Source organism: Schistocerca americana, chromosome 3, assembly GCF_021461395.2.
Source record: "Schistocerca americana isolate TAMUIC-IGC-003095 chromosome 3, iqSchAmer2.1, whole genome shotgun sequence".
In the NCBI taxonomy this organism is placed as follows: domain Eukaryota; kingdom Metazoa; phylum Arthropoda; class Insecta; order Orthoptera; family Acrididae; genus Schistocerca; species Schistocerca americana.
The window spans coordinates 890,877,210-890,897,936 of record NC_060121.1 but is presented as its reverse complement, the minus strand read 5'-3'; the positions used below and the strand labels follow the sequence as shown (position 1 = coordinate 890,897,936).

The following is a 20,727-nucleotide window of genomic DNA, read 5'->3' as shown; positions in this document are numbered from 1 at the left end:
ATCAGCGCACACTCCGCTGCAGAGTGAAAATCTCATTCTGGAAGACTGTTAATGGTTCCGCCAGCTATATGAGCTTTACCAGCCACGGTTCGTAAGTCACATAACTGAATTGGGTAAATCATTCCTTCTGTACCACTCTCACTTATGGAAATCTACCCTGGGCAACAAGAAGCAATCAAGAAATTAGAATACCGGCTCAAGAAATGATATTCCTAAGAAGAGTGGTAGGATGTACAAGGGAAGATCGAAACAGAAATAAGGGTATAAGGAAAGAATCAGTGATATATAACCTTAGCGAAAAACTAAAGAAAAATTTCAGACAATGGAAGGAACATTACGAGTATATGGGTGGAGAAAGACTACCAGCAAAGGCTCTCAATTATAAATGTGGTGGAAGAAGAAATGTGGGAAGGTTCAAACGATTCAAATGGCTCTAAGCACTATGGGACTTACATCTGAGGTCGTCAGTTCCCTCGACTTAGAACTACTTAAAACCAACTAATCTAAGGACATCACACACATCCATGCCCGAGGCAGGATTCGAACCTGCGACCGTAGCAGCAGCGCGGTTCCGAACTGAAGTACTTAGAACAGCTCGGTCACAGCGGCCGGCATGTGGGAAGGCCATACAGGAGATGGAATACTGTAGAAGGCAATTTACCTATTACAAGAAGTCAAGAAGTAGAAGACTATATAGGAACGATTGTTGTGTAACACAGTAATCCATAATTTCGAGAAGTTCTAGACAGATTTACTTCAAATACTTAATTGACAGCGTAATAAACGTTCGGAGGGACGTAGGCTGCACATCTGTTTTAATATGTATGGTATATAAATATATGTACACTATGTAAAAGAGAAACGATGTTAGCAGAATCTTCGAAAAGTTATTGACCGACAAGCTTCAGATTTTTACATGATTCTCTAATACACAATTTGACGAGCATACACTCTTTAATTTTAAACAACGTTGTACATGTCTTCTGCTAAAAACGACTGTGAGAAAAACAATGCTTTGCTGTAATAATGTGCAATTTAGTTTTCTTTCTCGCAGTTTTAGCTACGATAGGGATACATATAAACCATTAGACAAAATGTTTCGCTCATACATATTGCTTCTCCTCACGTGTAATATGCATAGAAATTGTACACTCGCAGTCGATTTTAAGAAAAAACAGGAAAAATGTATTTACGGGTTATAGGCATAAGATTAAAACTTTACGACGGAATCTGAATCCTCCGAAACTTTGTAACCCCACCCATTTGCAGATTAAACCAATGTGAAATATTGACACTAAAGTTACTGTCAACGCACATCCAGCAGCAGGAGCGGTCTCTATTACACCCTGCACATCAATGATCCCAACCGGTTTACCCATTTATTTCAAGCGATTTCCGTTCGCAATCGAGATTTCCCTCACAACAACAATAAACCAGTCTCAAAGTTAGAGAAAGGGAGCTGAGAAAACTGACAGAGAGAGAAGCAGGAAATGAATGTAGAGAGGGGAAAGGAGGTTACAGGGGGTGAGGAGGAGGTGGAGAGACAGATGGGTGATGACCTTGTTTAGAACGTAAAATTAACAAACCCTGTGGTTAATTTCCTTACTAATTCTCCTTTGGAATTCCATACTACATCTACATCCATTCTCTGCAAAACACTGTCAAGTGCATGGCAGTGGATACTGCACAGAGAGCAACACTATTTACATGCATCCCTGTGCTCTGTAATTTGTCTTGTCTTCGTTGTCCCTAAGTGACTGATATGCAGGCGGCTTCGTTATTCCTGACTTAATACCCCTCTTGAAACTTGGTAAATACACTCCTGGAAATTGAAATAAGAACACCGTGAATTCATTGTCCCAGGAAGGGGAAACTTCATTGACACATTCCTGGGGTCAGATACATCACATGATCACACTGACAGAACCACAGGCACATAGACACAGGCAACAGAGCATGCACAATGTCGCCACTAGTACAGTGTACATCCACCTTTCGCAGCAATGCAGGCTGCTATTCTCCCATGGAGACGATCGTAGAGATGCTGGATGTAGTCCTGTGGAACGGCTTGCCATGCCATTTCCACCTGGCGCCTCAGTTGGACCAGCGTTCGTGCTGGACGTGCAGACCGCGTGAGACGACGCTTCATCCAGTCCCAAACATGCTCAATGGGGGACAGATCCGGAGATCTTGCTGGCCAGGGTAGTTGACTTACACCTTCTAGACCACGTTGGGTGGCACGGGATACATGCGGACGTGCATTGTCCTGTTGGAACAGCAAGTTCCCTTGCCGGTCTAGGAATGGTAGAACGATGGGTTCGATGACGGTTTGGATGTACCGTGCACTATTCAGTGTCCCCTCGACGATCACCAGTGGTGTACGGCCAGTGTAGGAGATCGCTCCCCACACCATGATGCCGGGTGTTGGCCCTGTGTGCCTCGGTCGTATGCAGTCCTGATTGTGGCGCTCACCTGCACGGCGCCAAACACGCATACGACCATCATTGGCACCAAGGCAGAAGCGACTCTCATCGCTGAAGACGACACGTCTCCATTCGTCCCTCCATTCACGCCTGTCGCGACACCACGCTGCACGATGTTGGGGCGTGAGCGGAAGACGGCCTAACGGTGTGCGGGACCGTAGCCCAGCTTCATGGAGACGGTTGCGAATGGTCCTCGCCGATACCCCAGGAGCAACAGTGTCCCTAATTTGCTGGGAAGTGGCGGTGCGGTCCCCTACGGCACTGCGTAGGATCCTACGGTCTTGGCGTGCATCCGTGCGTCGCTGCGGTCCGGTCCCAGGTCGACGGGTACGTGCACCTTCCGCCGACCACTGGCGACAACATCGATGTACTGTGGAGACCTCACGCCCCACGTGTTGAGCAATCCGGCGGTACGTCCACCCGGCCTCCCGCATGCCCACTATATGCCCTCGCTCAAAGTCCGTCAACTGCACATACGGTTCACGTCCACGCTGTCGCGGCATGCTACCAGTGTTAAAGACTGCGATGGAGCTCCGTATGCCACGGCAAACTGGCTGACACTGACGGCGGCGGTGCACAAATGCTGCGCAGCTAGCGCCATTCGACGGCCAACACCGCGGTTCCTGGTGTGTCCGCTGTGCCGTGCGTGTGATCATTGCTTGTACAGCCCTCTCGCAGTGTCCGGAGCAAGTATGGTGGGTCTGACACACCGGTGTCAATGTGTTCTTTTTTCCATTTCCAGGAGTGTAGGTTTTTTCAAGGATGGTTTGCGCCTAGTAATAATCGTCTGCAAATGCAGTTCTTTCAGGCTCTCAGTGACGCCATAGCGTGGGTCAGAGAAACTTGTGACAGTTTGTACTGCCCTTCTCTGTACACTTTCAATATTCCGTGTTAGACCTATCCGGTACGGTTGCAGTGTTGTAGACTGGGTCGCAGGAGTGTTTTGTAACCAGTCTCGTTTGTAGAACGACTGGTTTTCTTCAGTATGAACCGAAATCTGGCACATGTTTTACCTGCCACTGAACATACGCAATAGTTCTATTTGATATTCCTACGAATTTTTGTACCCAGCTATTTGTATGCGTTGACTGATTCCAATTGTGGCTCACTGATGTTGTAATCATAGGGTACAGTACCACGCTTTTTCGTTTTGTGAATTGAACATGTTTTCATTTCTGAACATTAGAACAGCCAATCTTTAAGTGCCTTTTCAGTCTTACCGAGATCGGACTGAATATTTATGTAGTTTTTCGGACAATACCTCATTGTAAATAACTGAATCAAATGCAAAAAAGACTTGAGGTTCTAATTAATTTGTCTCCCGGGCGAGTAATTATAACATGAACAGCAAGGGTCTAAGTACATTTCCCTCAGGACCATGAGCTGTAATCTCTAGGCAGGCATGAGTCTGTTTGCCCTCTGGTTCGTTTAGATGCTGAGCAGTTCCATTGAAGCGTTTGGTTTACCTTCACACGACATCGAAGGTCGTGATTCACAGGCCTGTCGTTAGTAGTACGTGATCTTCAGCAGTTTCTGTGACTATTGTTGTGTTATTCACAATGGTGCCATTATTCCACCCTCGTCACTTTTGATACACTTTCACGGCGGATGCACGCGATCAGGTCATTAACGCTGCCTTTTCTAGAATACCATCACTTTTTCGATAATCACCATCATTATCAACTCTGACGTGTCTCTTTTATTCTGACAATAGCGTCTGGAATACGTACAAACATCACAACAGAACTCTGTCTCCACCACAAACACACTGTAAGAATTTCTCACGTGGTATACAACGAGAGTGCACTACGCTTTCACCTTAGCGTTCTCACTTCCTCAGTGCTGAACTACTCCAGAAAGAAAAGAGTCTTAAGACATTGTTGTCTGCCAGACCAACAAGCCAGAGTTCAGTCAAAATTCTACTATACATAATTACGCTGTATTCTGCAACGAACGATCTACACGTTCCTTTTACAACAGATTATTTGCAGACGTGTTTGCAGACCGAACTATTTGCGCACTATATTGCAGCAGCTAGTAGACTATAAGCAGAGGAAATTCTGTAAAAGATGTGATGAAAACACAGAAACATACAATGGATACACGGCTGTTTCTATGACATAAAAATGAGGCTTAAGGTACTCAACAAGTCCTAAGAGTCGACAGTCGCATTTTCCCTGATGTTTCGGCATATATCTGGAAATTTAGTTTTTACAGTATGTAGCCAGAGTCACCCCAAAGAAATACTGCTCATCATATCTTTCATGCAACGTCGAGTGTAGACGGAAAGAGTCTTTCTTTAGTGTTGCAAACAAAATTGCTTTTAAAGTGCAACTTAAAGTCCCCATTCGATAGAGCGTTCAAAAATTAGCCTGGCGCGTTATTCGTTTTATGGATATGTATTAACAGGAACAGTAAAACATGAATAATAACGAGTACTCCAGCAGACGTGCAAAACGACGGTACGAACTACCTCTCGCCGATCTGATTCGTATTGACAAGATTTGTAGGGCACGAATAGGGTTTCAACATACGAAGACCGAACTCTCAACCGCTTCTGATAAAATTGAGTTTATGTTCTTGTACAGGGTGAACATTGATAAAACCGACAAACTGCAGGGACGGATTAGTGAGTGAAGAAAGGTCCTATGAACATGTGTTCAAAAATGCATCGTTGCACCCGTCGCTGACGAATGAAATTTTCTCTGACCACGTCCCGTGTGTTCCTTGTGTGTTGCAGGCTCTGTGATTGACGTAGCGTACTGTAAGCAGCAGAATGGTCCGGTGTTCTTGTCGTGAACAAGCCGAGACGGCAGATGGAAACGGTCGAGAGTCAGCACGGCTGTACCAAAACAGGTACCCTCAGAGACACCAACCACACCGCGCAACATTTCCAGCACGTTTTGGGCGTCTGCGTGATCATGGGTCCTTTAGGACAGACGGACGTGCAGGGAGGAGGCTATCTGTGCGGACACCAGATTTGTAGGACCGGGTTCTACGGGGTACTGAGGAGAATCCTAGTACAAGATCCAGGCAAGTGTATCCTGTGCGTGACAAATGCTACTATCCCTATCAGCTGCAACGAGTACAAGTATTATCAGCAGCTGATTTCCCTCCACGGGAAGGATTTTGTCTATGAATTTTGCATCAGACCATCACAATTATGAAATTCCTGTTCTCATTCCTCTTTATCGACGAAGCAACCTTTACAGAACTGGCATTATCAATCTGCATAATCGTCATCTCTAGGCTATTCATTTGTGCTGACGCTAACTTCATGTTGTAAAACCGAAATTGCAAATACCTGCCTCAGCAACACGGAAATTGTGCTTGTCGAATTCTACGAGCAACACACCGACGGAAAACGAATCGCAACACCAAGAAACAGTTGTGAACGAAATTTGGTAGGCGGGTTTCTACATCTGAAACATAACGTCTATTCAAATTTCGTGCCAGTCGCATAAGAGCGGCGCTAGTGGCACCACTGCGAGGGTGCAAATCAGATTTGCCTCAAATACATACTGTCGTGAGCGTTAGTTACCTTTTAGACTGAACGTGGTGTGTTGGCGTTAGTCAAGAATACCGTTAAGGCGACAAAGACGCCATTATCAACACCTTCCTCAAATTGAATTAGGTTATGTAATAGGACTACGAGAAGCTGGATGTTTCTTCTTCGATACTGCAGAAATCCTTGGCAGGAATATAGTCAGTGTACATGATTGCCGGCGGCAGTTGTCACGAGAATGTACATTCGCAAGATGACAGGGCTACGGACAGACACTTGGCACTACCGACAGAAAAGACCATCGTGTTCGGCGAATGGCTCTGGCGCATCGTACTGCATCTGCAGCGGCAATGTGAACGGAAGTTGGCGCCACGCTGACACAACGAACTGTTACAAATAGGTTACTTCAAGGACAGTTCCGAGACAGACGTACTACAGCGTGCATGCCACTGAGCTCAAACTACCGCCTTTGTGGCTTCTGAGGTGTCAAGCGAGAGCTCATTAGAGGGCAACGTGGAGGACTGTTGTGTTTTCTTTTTCTGATGAAAGCTGCTTCTTCCTCGATGCTAGTGATGGCCGTGTGTTGGTTGGAAGGAGGCCAGCTAAGGGCCTGCAACCACACTGTCTACGTACCAGACACACTGGACCTGCACCTGGAGTTACGTTTCTGGTGCGACTTCGTATGGCAAGAGGAGCATTCTCGTGGTTGTCCCACGCATCCTGACTGCAAAGTTTTCTACCTGTTGTCCTTGCATACACGACCAGTATTCCAGGGGGTGTTTTCCAACAGGATAACGCTCGGCCACATAACGCTGTTGCAACTCAACAAGTTTTAAAGCGTATCGATCAACAAATCTGTCTCCAGTCGAGCAAATATGGGGCATCATCGGACAACAACTGCAGCATCATGCACAAACAGCATTAAACGTCCATGTACTGACCGACCGAGAGTAACAGGCGTGGAACTTCATCCCACTAACTGACATCCGGCACCTGCACAACACAATGCAAGCACGTTTGCATACCTGTATTCAACGGTCTGGCGGTTACACTGGTCACTAATGTGCCAACGTTTCACATTTGCAAATGGCTTATCTCGCGCTTACATTAACCTGTGAACTTGCAATGTGAATAACTTAAACATGTTACCAATACAAATGTATGCACGAACATTCATTGCTCTAAATTAATTATTTTTTGGTGGTTCTTTTGTCTGTTTGTGTGTGTGTGTGTGTGTGTGTGTGTGTGTGTGTGTTTGTGGGTGTGTTTGTGTTTGTGTGTGGGTGTGTGTGGGTGTTGAACCAGGGATCCAGAAACGACGTAGAGGCTTCGTCCCGCCGTAGCACGCAGTGGTCCACAACCACACAACAGGCCACAGCAGTCCACCCACCCCAACGCCACTCCACACCGAACCCAGCTTTATTGTGCGGTTCAGCCTCCAGTAGACACAGCCGGGAACGTCTCATACCAGACGAGTGTAGGCCCAAATGTTTGCGTGGTAGTGTAATTATGGTGTACGCATACATAGACCTCAAGGCAGCGGGCTACCACATTGACCAAGAAGCGCAAAATCGTGCCAAATGGAGGCAGAGTTGCAGAACGACGGAACCCGCTGCACTGAGGGATAAACGCTGTGGAAGAAGAAGGAGCAGAAAGATTTTCAACGTAAACATAATTTTCTACAATTATCTAACATTCTTAACAAATGTAAGAAAAACAATACAAAGCTTTCTTCTTCTTTCTACACAATGTAATTAACAACAATGTTATCTTTCACAAATGTTGTAGGCCCTCTCGAGAAAAACGTGTAAACAGCTACTATACTTTCTCGGTAATGAAGAAACACATTGAAAATAATGATTTGTCGGTGCTGCGTTCTGTTTCCAGAGTTCTTTCGGAAAAATGCAATTTAGTTCACTGAATTTCTAAAACTTGCATGTTTATTATAACCGCACGAAACGGGAAAACTTTGTGCTCTGTCGGAAGTAACACAGCAGGCAACGGACAGTTTAGATTAAAACGTAAGACTCAGAAATGCATTTGTAATTCCAAAGTGACTGGTGGCTTTGTTGTTTTCAAGTACTACGTAATTTCCCTACAGACACTTGCTTTCAAACCTCATACACTCAAGATATGTATCGCAATATAAATTAACATCTGCAAACAATGACTCCAGACTGACTCTCACGCTTACATGTTTTCTGCGTTAATAATTAACTGTACTCAAGTGGGAACTAGACTAAGTGGAAACTTCCTGCTAGACACTTGCATAGCTCTCCCCATTGAGACACGAACAAATTAACTTTTCGTAATAGCCGCTGTGTCTAGGGGGGCGCCTGCAAGGAGCAACGGCTGCAACCCGCAGCGCACCGTCCATTTCACCATGCGTGATATTTCCTGGCAAACATATTATCTGATAAAAATATCCGGACGTCTGTTAGTGGACGTTAACGTGAGATATGGCCATACTTCGCATTTATGGCGGCTCAAATCCTGATGGAGACAGTTTTAATGAGGTATCTGACTGTATGTCCATCTACAGGGGTAAAATTTCGAATAAAATAAATGCCACGTTAAAAAATACGACAATTAAATTAGCATGCCGAACAACGAATGGTTTAAACACAAGAATTAGTTCAGGAAAAGCTACCATATCAAACTACTCATATACAGGAGTATATGAAATCAACTGCGACATTTTCCATAGGACAAATGGGAAAAAATTCGTCGTCAGTGACAGAGAACACACAAGAGATTCAGATCACAACCGGTCTCACTTTTTCCCACTTTTAAAGACAGAAAACCACAAAGCAGGCCGGCCGGGGTGGCCGAGCGGTTCTAGGCGCTACAGTCTGGAACCGCGCGACCGCTACGGTCGCAGGTTCGAATCCTGCCTCGGGCATGGATATGTGTGATGTCCTTAGGTTAGTTAGGTTTAAGTAGTTGTAAGTTGTAGGGGACTGATTACCTCAGAAGTTAAGTCCCATAGTGCTCAGAGCCACAAAGCAGAAAAAATAGAATCTGAGCTCCAAATATTACACAAAATTCCGAAGAGAGTCACGATAAATATTCTAGAAGAAACTGAAATTTACTTACGCATGGCAAATCAACAGCGAAGTTTAACAGACCTAAAATTGCTGACCTTCTAAAACGATACACCATGTAGAATCAAAACCCAAAGATTACACACGTAACGATTACAAACGACAAACTGAACATCATCTGTGATGAACATACATAAATGGAAACATACAGCATCTTTGAAGCACGTCAAGTGGTTATCAAACTTCAAACCAACGGTCAGATACAAACGTTTCACATTACATAAAGAAAGCAAAAAAAGACCATACAAATATGCATTACGTATGCACGCAAGGAAACCTAGACGTAAATCAAGTAGTCAAACATCTTTTACTTAAACTACCACCAAGCAGACGATATCTATGCTATTCGTATTAATTGCAGGTTGTTCTAGAAAATGGCAGTAACGTCGAAACAGACCAATGATAGAGAATAAATAAATATTTCAGCAGCTAACTGGAATTACTTTTGTATTAATGTCATACTGTGACATACATTATGCTGCAGGCCCCACAATGAGTAAACTGTTGTTGATTCTATCTGATAAATTCGTTTGTGCATATAGATTACATTAAGAGACCTTAAAATACTTTAGAAAGCTAGAAGGTACGAGTAATAAGATACCAGGGCACAAGAACTTACACGTCAACTGGGTTACACAGAAATAAACACGTCAACCGGAAAAAGACTTCATTTAACGAGCTGTAATTTTTAACATACGAAATTTTGCAATGCCAAGTAATGAAGAAAAAAAATTTCTGTTGCTTTTTGAAACCATGTCATGGCACAGAGCTTCTGTCAAAGTCATTTCAGTAAACTACAGTATTAAGTCCAACTATTTATTGAATAGACAGAAAAGATTCCAGTTAGCACATGTTCCAAAGAAAAACACATAAATCAACACAAAATTTTAATAAACCCATAAAAGGACTCGTAAATCAAACCCCCAAAGGGCTATTATAAAATAGAGTGAAATACAAGCTTTACCTAAGTCAGAGAAGTATTACTTGAACTCTTTGCGTAGAATGGAAACGACTCAGGTCAGTTTTATAAAAGAGAGTACAGATAAAATTTAAAGAAGAACGCCCTCAAGGCTGCACTTAAAACAATCAGCAGCAAAAATTATCCTCTCCACTAAAACAAATTACACAAAGCCAGGAAAATAATTTCATAAATTACAAAAAAATGGCTCTAAGCGCTATGGGACTTAACATCTGAGGTCATCAGTCCCCGAGACTTAGAACTACTTAAAACTAACTAACCTAAGGACATCACACACATCCATGCCCGAGGCAGGATTTGAACCTGCGACCGTAGCAGCAGCGCGGTTCCGGACTGAAGCGCCTAGAACCGCTCGGACACAGCGGCCGGCTCCATAAATTACAAACCAGGCTCAAACCTGATAGACAGAAGTAACAGTGGCATAAAGAATTTTAGCAATGTTAGTCCAACTGGTAAACTCTTTAAATAAACCGGGGTCAACTCAGACCCAAAGCACGTAGTGTAAAGAAGCCTACGACACAACGCACAACTCCAAATTGCAGCCCCTACAGTCTACACATAAGATGCTCATCAAACACATCCTTGCGGCACAGCCATTCCAGTTCGTCCACGATTTTTGTGGACACATAACGGACCCACCTCGACAGCTGCCTTCCACCAAATGCGAGTAACGTGCTTCTTGGGCATGTAAGCTCTCTCTCTCTCTCTCTCTCTCTCTCTCTCTCTCTCTCTCTCTCTCTCTCTCCCTCCCTCTTGCTGAAAATGATATCCAGTTTCGGCGACTGCTCATACCGCCCACGTCCCGCACAACTTCCAGAACTTCTCCTTGTACGGCCATCCTTCAGTCAACCAATGACAGGGAGTTCATGCGGACCACCGTTATGTCGGCCTGGCAGAGAGCGTGCACCCTCCTTACGGGGCATAAGGCAAGCGGTCGCCAAGCTACAGGCAAAGAGATTATGACGCTTTTTAGATTTTGTATTGAAACAGCGGACAGGTCAGACCTAATACGCTTTCTTGTGGTACACTCAATCTTTCTTTCACTTCTGTTCAACGTTCTGGACGTTCGCTGTCCATAATAACGTACCGGTTTCCATTAGTAAAAAATTCTCTAATGTAAAATTGTGCACGGCTATAACGAAGAACTGAAAGAAGCTGTGCAAATTTTCTATCAGATCTTGATAAGACTTCAAAGCGCTGCAAAAAATTGGCAACTTCAAATGTTCAGAAATGTGCAAGGGGCGTTAAATGAGCAGTGCAACACATATTTTCTGAAAGTAGTTTGTTTTTAATAACGATTCCCCGATGTTTTGGCTATAAATCTTATTTTCCAACATAATCTCCGTTCAATTTGATGGCCTTAAGCTACTTCACTGGGAGGACCTGTATGTCCACGTAGTAGCATTCTACCGGTCGATGTCAGAGCCAACGTCTTACTGCATCAATAACCTCTTATCATCCAAGTACTGATGCGTCCTTCATTGGGCTAAACACGTGGCAGTCGGAAGCAGTGAGATCCGGTCTATAGTTTGGACAAGGCAGAAAAGAGTTGAAACTTTCCAGGCAGACTAAAGCTGTGTGCTGGACCGAGACTCGAAATCGTGACCTTTGCCTTTCGCTGGGAAGTGCTCTACCGACTGAGCTACCCAAGCACGGCTCAAGACCCGTCCTCACAGCTTTTGTTAAACCAGTGCAAATGGCACTGAGCACTATGAGACTTAACTGCTGAGGTCATCAGTCCCCTAGAACTTAGAACTACTTAAACCGAACTAACCTAAGGACATCACACACATCCATGCCCGAGGCAGGATTCGAACCTGCGTCCGTATCGGTCGCGCGGTTCTAGACTGTAGCGCCTAGAACCGCTCGGCCACACCGGCAGGCGTTAAACCAGTACCTCATCTCCTACCTTCCAAACTTCACTGTGGCAAAGCCATGTCTCCGCAATATCCTGTCTTCCCAGAGTGCTAGTTCTGCAAGGCTCGCAGGAAAGCTTCTGTCTGGAAGGTAGGAGATGATGAACTGGAGGAATTAAAGCTGTGAGGACATGTCGTGATTCGTGTTTGGGTACCTCAGTCAGTAGAGCACTTGCTCGCGAAAGGCAAAGGTCCCAAGTTCGAGTCTGGGTCCGGCATACAGTTGTAGTCTGCTAGGAAGTTTCATATCAGTGCACACTCCGCTGCAAATTTCATCCAAGAAAAACAGTTGTTTTGTCAGTGTCTCAGGATAGAACAATACCTTCCGAATTGATCGTTGCACCTAGAAGGAGGACCTACAAACAGAATAACCCCTTCAGAGTCCCAGAAAACCGTCGCCTTGACTTTTTTCTTCGAAGGAGAGGTTGTGTGGCGCCACACCATGAATTGTCGTTTTGTTTCCGATTCAATGTGATGGACCCATATTTCGTCGCCTATGATGATGTTCACCACTAAATTGTCACGATCATTGCAACGTGCAGGGAACTCCGTACAGGTGGTCCTTCGTTGTTCTTTATGCTCTTCTGTTAGGCGCCGACGAACCCAGTGGGCACACTCCTTTAACTAACCCAACTGATAGGTTAATTTGTCAGCACTACCATCAGAGACGTCGCAGTGAGGTGTTTGATTGTGATCCGTCGATCACCTCGAATGAGAGTGTCCGCACGTTCCAACATTGCAGTAGTCGCAGCTGTTTGCTGCCGGCCGGCACGCCACAGATCGGACAGGTTTGCGCCACGTTGTTGCGACGATGACAGATACCTTGTCCAACGACTCATCGTGCTTTTGTTCACTGCCAGGACTCCATAGACACTCTGGAAGCGCCTATGAATATTTGGAATGCTCTGATCTTCCGCCAAAAGTAACTCAATGAAGCTCTCTGCCTGGAACGCACGTCCATTACAGACCCCATTTTGAAGGTTACGCGCGGAACCGCCACCTATCGGAACTTCATGGAACTATAGGGGCTGAAGAGGGAATACTCCGCGATGTCCCACAAAAAACTTCCGTGTTTTTCAACCACAACAAGCCGAGGAAAGGATGTGTTGTATTATTTATTGAACAACCCTCGTAAAACTGTGCCCTTAGTAACGACTACAGTATCAAAGAGTCACAACTGAAATCAGTCAACAGGTACAAATACGTAAGTGTAGGAATTTCTAGTGTATGAAACTGAATGATCAAGTAGGCTCAGACGTAAGCAAAGCAAGTGGCAGACTTGGTTCATTAGTGCAGCACTAGGGAAATGCAATCAATCTACAGAGCAGATTGCATACAAATTACTTGTGCGACCCATCGTAGGATATTTCTCAAGTGTATGTGGGACTAAGAGGGCATAACGAACGTATACAGAGAAGCATAACACCAAAAGTCAGAAGTTTGTCTGATCCAAGGCAGAACGTCCCAGAAATACTGGAAAAACTGGAACGGTAACTGCTAGCAGGAAGACGCAAACTCTTCCGCGCAAGCCTACATACAAAATTTTAAGAAACGGTATTAAGCAAGGATCAGGAATACAGGACAACCCCCTGCTTTTCACTCCCCTAGGAGTCGAGAAAATGAGATTAAAAGTATTATAGGTCGCTCCGAGGCGTTTAAGCAATCATTCTTCACGCGTTCGAAACATGAACGGAACAGGAAGAACCCCTAATAGTTTTTACACTGGGAAGTACCTCATCTGATGCACTTCACATTGGTTTTGAGAGGATGTAGACGTACGAGGGCTATTCGGAAAGGGTAAGGTCCGATCGGTCGCGAAATGGAAACTACTGTGAAAATCAGTTGATGCTTCACATAGATGTGTTGGATAGTGTCTCTAGTACCCCGTCGATCTCGTCACGTCGCTCTTTTCGGTACTGAGCGCACAGCGAGCACATATAGATGCCTAAAAGATAGTGTCTCCCGCCAAGTGCGAAGTTCTGCTGAGTGGCTTCGCCTGATTTCACGCAGCCCACATAACGTAATTGCCGTGCATTTCCTTCTTCATGACAATACTCGGCCGCACCCCACAGGGGAAACGAAAATGCTGCTGCAGCATTTTCGAAGGGAAGTATCTGATCGTCCACCAACGTACAGCTCAGACTTGGCTCCCTCCGCTTTTCATCTCTGCTCACATCAACCGCTGGCTGTTAAGACAACATTTTGGCACAGACAAGGAGCTTCAGATTAGCATAATGAACTGGTGGGGGGCTATTGGAAACTTGGCGCAATGCTACGACAGATGTCTAAACTGGAGCGGCGACATTGTAGAGAAGTAGCTGAAAGGTGTAGCTAACTGTTGTAAATAAAGCTTTCTTTTATTTTGAGTATGGTTTCCAATCCGCGACCCGTCGGATCTTACGTTCCGAATAAGCCTCGTAGATGTAGACGTAGAGGCAGTCACTTACCTATGAAAACAGTCCGTACGACCGCATCTTAGTTGTTAATCGATACACTGGTACAATGTGGAGCGTCTTTCAGAAATGTAGGGAGACAGACTCCTGCTGCTCGTGAGCGGCACGCGGCAGTTTTCTGCCAAGGCATCGTGTTTGCCTCACAGCAGCTGCAAGTGACTCGGATGCAACTGAGTACACACACAAACACACCGCCTCACGGCCACTTCCGTCCACCGTCTGTATCGATACAGCGACTATCACAGCTATTGATCGTTGACGAACTGTTTCCTCTAATGATGAAAGCTGAAGAAATGAATTAAAATTCATGCCACGGTCGGGACTTGAACTCAAGTCTCCTTGTATGCGAAACAAAAGTGCTATCCATTACACCACTGTAGCGATAGAGGTAAAACAGCTACACGGACTTCAGCTTATTTCTCCCCTTCTTAAATCGTCAGTATTTCCGAGGCTTTTCGGTACTGTATTACCACCTCAGCTTTGGACGTAATGAGGCAATCCTGCCTGTATCTCAGATGTAGATGATCTATAGATCTGACATAATTACATTTTCCTTGAGACATACGTCTCAAGAAAAATTTAATTATACCTTTCCTCAAAGTTGCCAACTATCACCACTAATACATGCAATTTGTATATCGATCTAATCATTAGAAATACTTGTTTTTAAGGTCCATGAAACACGATTGTAATTGTCAAAGAGACCTGGAGACATAAGGAGGTTTCAGACAAAAAAAAGACGACATATTTTGAGAGCGAAGACTGCTCATAGATATTTCTTTATTCACAACCGGTTTTACTCTTCCAATCAACATTAGGCGTTTTGCATTCCAGCAAGCAGGGTTCATGAAAGGAAAAATAAACCGTAGAGTAACTGCGTATAGTAAGGCAAACGCTGAGAATTTCCCAGAGGTGTTCACTGTCTTTTTGTAGACTTCCAAGAACCATACTGATGCTCTTAACAGGATAGCAGTACGGAAGGAACTGGAAGAGCGCAGGTTCCCAGAAAACTATAAAACAAACAAGCACGTGTACAAGAGGCGATATGAACGGCGGAAATGCTCTGAAAGATGCCACAGAAGTGACAGAAGTGCAGTAGGGAGAGAAATGTAACAAGCCTGGCGATAACTGGGTAGAAGGATCAACAATCCGATGAAGATGATTTTGTTTCAATAGCAGAGAATGAGCAAGATATGGTTCGGAAAGTAGGTGTGTCAATCGAAGAGGCAGTGAGAGCAGCCATGGAGACTAACATGGATAAAACAAATAACCTCGTACTGAGCAGAGACAGCGATGACAGACCTTTAAATGTGGGTTGTAAAATCTGTGAAAGGATAAATGTATTGAAGTGTCTCGATCCACTTAGTAAAAGGACGAGACGGACTAAGAGATAATGGCAATAATTCAAGCAGGAGACAAGTTAAGTTTTTACTTGGAAACTTCCTCAGGTCCTGGCTTCTATCAAGATCCATGAAGATTATGATCTACAGGACTGTAACACAGAAAACTCCGGAAATTCGAGAATGCTGCTCTGAGACTTTTTTTGGGCCAGTGAAGGTTACAGGCGACTGGCGAAAATGGAAAAACCTTGAAAGCAATATTAATTAAGCGGAAGACGAAGTGGATAAATATGAGATGGAAGATATGATAATGCAGGAAGTATCTGACAAAGTACTGTAAGACCCAGGTCGAACCAAGCACCAGGAGGAAATGATATTATTTCACAGCTGGTGAGGTCTTTGGGAGTACCAATCGCAATAAAACTATTGCATCTGGTATTCAGGATACATGAGACAGAAGAAATACATTGAATCTACAAGAATAATGTAATCATCATAATTCCAAAGAAGGAAGTGCTGACAGTTATGAATGTTACAGAATGCTCCATTTCTTATGTAAGACATGCAAAAAACTAACACGTATTATTTGAAGAAGAGCGGAAAGACCAGTAGAAGCCAGTCTCGGAGGAGATCAGTTTGGGTTCTGAAGAAATGTAGGAACATGCAAAGCTCCATTGACAGCACGACTTATCTTAGAAGACAGACTGAATGCAGACTATTGGAATTCTGAGGTTACCAGGAATAAAATATAGGAGGTGAGTGATTATTCGAAACTTGTACACAAACCAGACTGCAGCGGTGACAGTAACACTAAAACATGAAAAATACAGAAGATAGCGAAACAGAGTTGTAACCTACTTCCATGTTATTCAATCTGTGTATTGAGCAGCGGTGAGAGAAACTATAGACAAATCTGAGGGAGAAATTTTAGTTCGGGGACAAGAAACAAAAACTTTAAGGTCTGCCGATGACATTCTACTGCTGTCAGAGACATCAAAGGCTTTGGAAACAAATGGTTAGTATATTGAAAAGAGATACAATGAACATCAACAAAAGTAATGTACGAGTAATGGAATGCATGCGAATTGAGTCAGGAGTAGCTGAGGGAATTAGGTTAGGAAATGAGGTGTTACAAGTAGGAGACTGATTTTGCTATTTGAGTAGCTAAACTGATAGTCGAAATAGAGAGTGAAATACACATATCAAAAAAGGTTTTGCATAACCCTGGTGCCCAGAACTCCTGAAGATATACTTTGACTGTGGATATTGTATCACAGACGCGGCCATTTGACTGTTCAGAGATGTCACTAAACCCGCCCAAAGATGTAAACAACCAGGCATGAGCAGCACCTATTAGACGGAGGGGTCCGACAGCATATCACTTCCAGTCATTCCTCCAGGAAAGAGGTACACTGCTCGTGTTGTCTGTAGTTCAACCATGCCCAAGTGGTCAATACCGCGGTTCCATCGCGCCCGCATTGTTACTATGTGCCAGGAAGGGCTCTCAACAAGGGAAGTGTCCAGGCGTATCAGAGTGAACTAAAGCCATGTTCGGACATGGAGGAGATACAGAGAGACACGAACTGTCGATGACATGCCTCGCTCAGGCCGCCCAACGGCTACTACTGCAGTGGGTGACCGCTACCTCGAAGGAACCCTGACAGCAACGCCACCATGTTGAATAATCCTTTTCGTGCAGCCATAGGACGTCGTTTACGACTCCGACTGTATCCAATAGGATAAATGATGCGCAACTTCACTCCCGACGTCAATGGCGAGATCCATCTTTGCAAACCACGACGACATGCAGCGCGGTACAGATGGGCCCAACAACATGCCGAATGGATCGCTCAGGATTGGCATCACATTCTCTTCACCAATTAATGTCGCATATTCCTTCAACCAGACAACCCGGTCAGGTTGAACGCCTTAGACACACTGTCCAGCGAGTGCAAAGGTGGAGGTTCCCTGCTGTTTTGGGGTGGCATTATATGGGGCCGACGTGCGCCGCTGGTGGTCGTGGAAGGCGCCGTGACGGCTGTATTACGAGTGAATGCCATCCTCCGACCGATATTGCAACCATATCGCAGCATATTGGGAAGGCATTCGTGTTCATGGACGACAATTCGCGCCCCCATCGCGCAGATCTTGTGAATGACTTCCTTCAGGATAACGACATGAGCGACTAGAGTGGCCAGCATGTTCTCCAGGCATAAACCCTATCGAACATGCCTGGGATAGATTGAAAAGGGCTGTTTATGGACAACGTGACCCACCAACCACTCTGAGGGATCTACTCCGAATCGCCGTTGAGGAGTGGGACAACCTGGACCAACAGTGTCTTGGTGAACTTGCGGATAGTATGCCACGACGAATACAGGCGTGCATCAATGCAAGAGGACGTGCTACTGGGTATTAGAGGTACCGGTGTGTACAGCAATCTAGACCACCACCTCCGAAGGTTGTAACGCCGGAAATGCATATCCTCGTATTTCCATCTATTGTACTATAATTTTTTTCCTTATTTTGTTACCTGAATGTATGACGTTTCTGTGTCTTTGTATATTGTAATTGTTTTACTATTTGTATATATATGCATTTATGTCGATGTATAATTGGTTTGTTGTGTAAAGATTATTTGTATTTTTACGCTGGTTCTGGCCTAGGGAAACTATGCTATCGAACCATTACATCGATAGGTCGTGTGGAGAACCAAAGTGTTTAGGATCTTTGGTAGTGTTAACTCTGCAGGGTGGAGCGCGGGCAGAGCATAGAGAGTCTGGCGGGGGTGGTGCAGTGGAGCAGGTGTGTTGTGTGACACTCCCGCGAGTTGCCGCGCTTTCGGGGTTGGGCAGCATGTAATTGCGCTCGACTTGCTATGATAGTTTCTGACACGGTGTCGCGTACGGGAAGCATTAGCTGCCGCACATCAAGAGCCCGTTTCGCCTGGTAACCGTGTCGAGAAGAAGGCGCGCCAACTTCCAGCTTCTGCAACAGCGACGGCCGACAATGAGTGACTGTCGCCACCTCCTCGATCGACGGCTTCAAACCTTCAATCAGCCAACAAGGAAGACTGGAAGCACGTAAAGTTTTGGAACTGTATGGCAGACCTCAGCTTTTCAAAATTTTAAAATTGATGCATCACAAAATTACAGCAACTTAGCATCAACCTTTGTTGCTCATTGGCCCAATTGTATTGCCAAGCAGGGTCCCTTCCTTTTCCGAAATGAGCCCGAGTGTCGTTGAAATTTCAAAGTTCAGTTAAGGTATTCATAGCTGGCTACAATATTTAGATTGCACAAGCACAAATTAAGTGTGCGAGTTTTGTTACCGTATTTTAGTTACCTGTGACTGCAGCTCAGCTTGGTACGTACTAAATTTTACTATTGTTAATTGTTCAGAATCATTTAATTCAAGTTCAAAGTTAAATCTCTTATTTCTAAATTGGGTAGATTCAAGTAGCTTTTGAAATGATTGTTGAGGTAGTCCAAGACTAACGTATTATACTGAATTTCGATGTGCTTCAGAAATAAAGCTCACTATTAACTTCAGTCACTAAATTAACTTTCGATTTTCCGGTTTTATTAATTCTTTTGCTAAATTAAGTCAGAGTGTAGCGAAATTTATTACTCCTGACAAACTTTCAGTTTTCACACTACACGTGCCAACCTTCAGTTGCCACGATTCTAGTGGTAATTATATGTGTAATAACCTTTCTTTTTTCAGTTACTATAGTAATTGTCCTTAGGACTGGCGACCGTAATTTCCCCCAAATCTCAAATATCTAATTACCGCTAGTTAATTGTTAACGTAACGGTCGCACTTTTACTTTCTTTATTAACTTTACCCCTTTTTCAAAATTAATATCCACCAGTTTCATTGGCATTTTTCCTTTCATTTATATGTAACCCTTTCCTCCCTCTTTACTGACAGATTAACTTCGGTGACGACTGCTTTTCCCAAATTTCCATTAGGTACACGCGGTTTAATTTTTCACTGTCATTAAGGTCGATAAGTGAGGGGGAGGCTACAAGGCCTCGCTGTATGATGGTACAACATGCAATGTGTGGTTTTTATGAGCAATAAAAAGGACGGAAATGATATTCTGTACAGGTTCCGGAACTCTCGCAACAGAGGTGATGCGAACTTTTTTTGATGTGTGTACAAAGTGGCCATAGGAAAAAAGCGTTTCTTAAACAAATTGTTAGGGCCTAATAAAAGTCTAAGTGCTAGAAACTTTGTTTCTTATTTGGAGTTTAGCATTACATGGCAGTGAAGCATGGGCGATAAACAGTATAGGTAAGAGGACAATAAAAAACAAAGAATACTGAAGAATAGACGGTGTGATCAAATTAATAATGAAAAGAGAAAAAAGAAATTTGTGAGTACTTGACTTTAAGCAGGCATTGGTTGACAGATTACTTCTTCAAGCCGCAAGGAATAAGTCATTTGCTTATGGCGGGGAGTATGGAGAGGGCAGTCAAAAGTGAAGACATTTGCACAGGACGGAATAGCGTGGAGAACTGCATCAAGCCAACAGTCGGATCGAAATTCACAACACTAATAACAGCATCGATCGAAAGCTGACGATAATCTTACTTTTTCTAATTTTTTGCTCATCAGTTGAAGGACGTATTTGATGGGGCTCTCAACAGCACTTGCACAGCATGCCCTCGGTTATCGGATGCATACTCTGCACTGCCTTTCTTTCCCTACAACTTTCAACCTTTACGGGTCACTATAATTTCATGCAAGTTGTTCCCTCATACCCCAACTCGTACTATCTTCCTGTCCTGTTTTCTATTTGGAACTTCAGACATATTCCTTTCCTCGCCGTTTCTGTGGAGAATCCCCTCATTTTCCATTTTATTAGGCCACTTAATGTTCAGCACATAACTCTACGACAACACACGTTAAACATTTCGATTCCCTTCTTTTTCGGTTTTC

The 20,727-nt window shown here is 44.2% G+C and overlaps 1 protein-coding gene across 1 annotated transcript in view; it reads right to left on the bottom strand.

Annotated features, from left to right (window-relative positions):
• Positions 1-20,727, bottom strand: part of LOC124606907 (sensory neuron membrane protein 1-like) — a 352,669-nt gene that overhangs the window by 82,962 nt on the left and 248,980 nt on the right. The gene's annotated exons all lie outside the window — the stretch shown is intronic.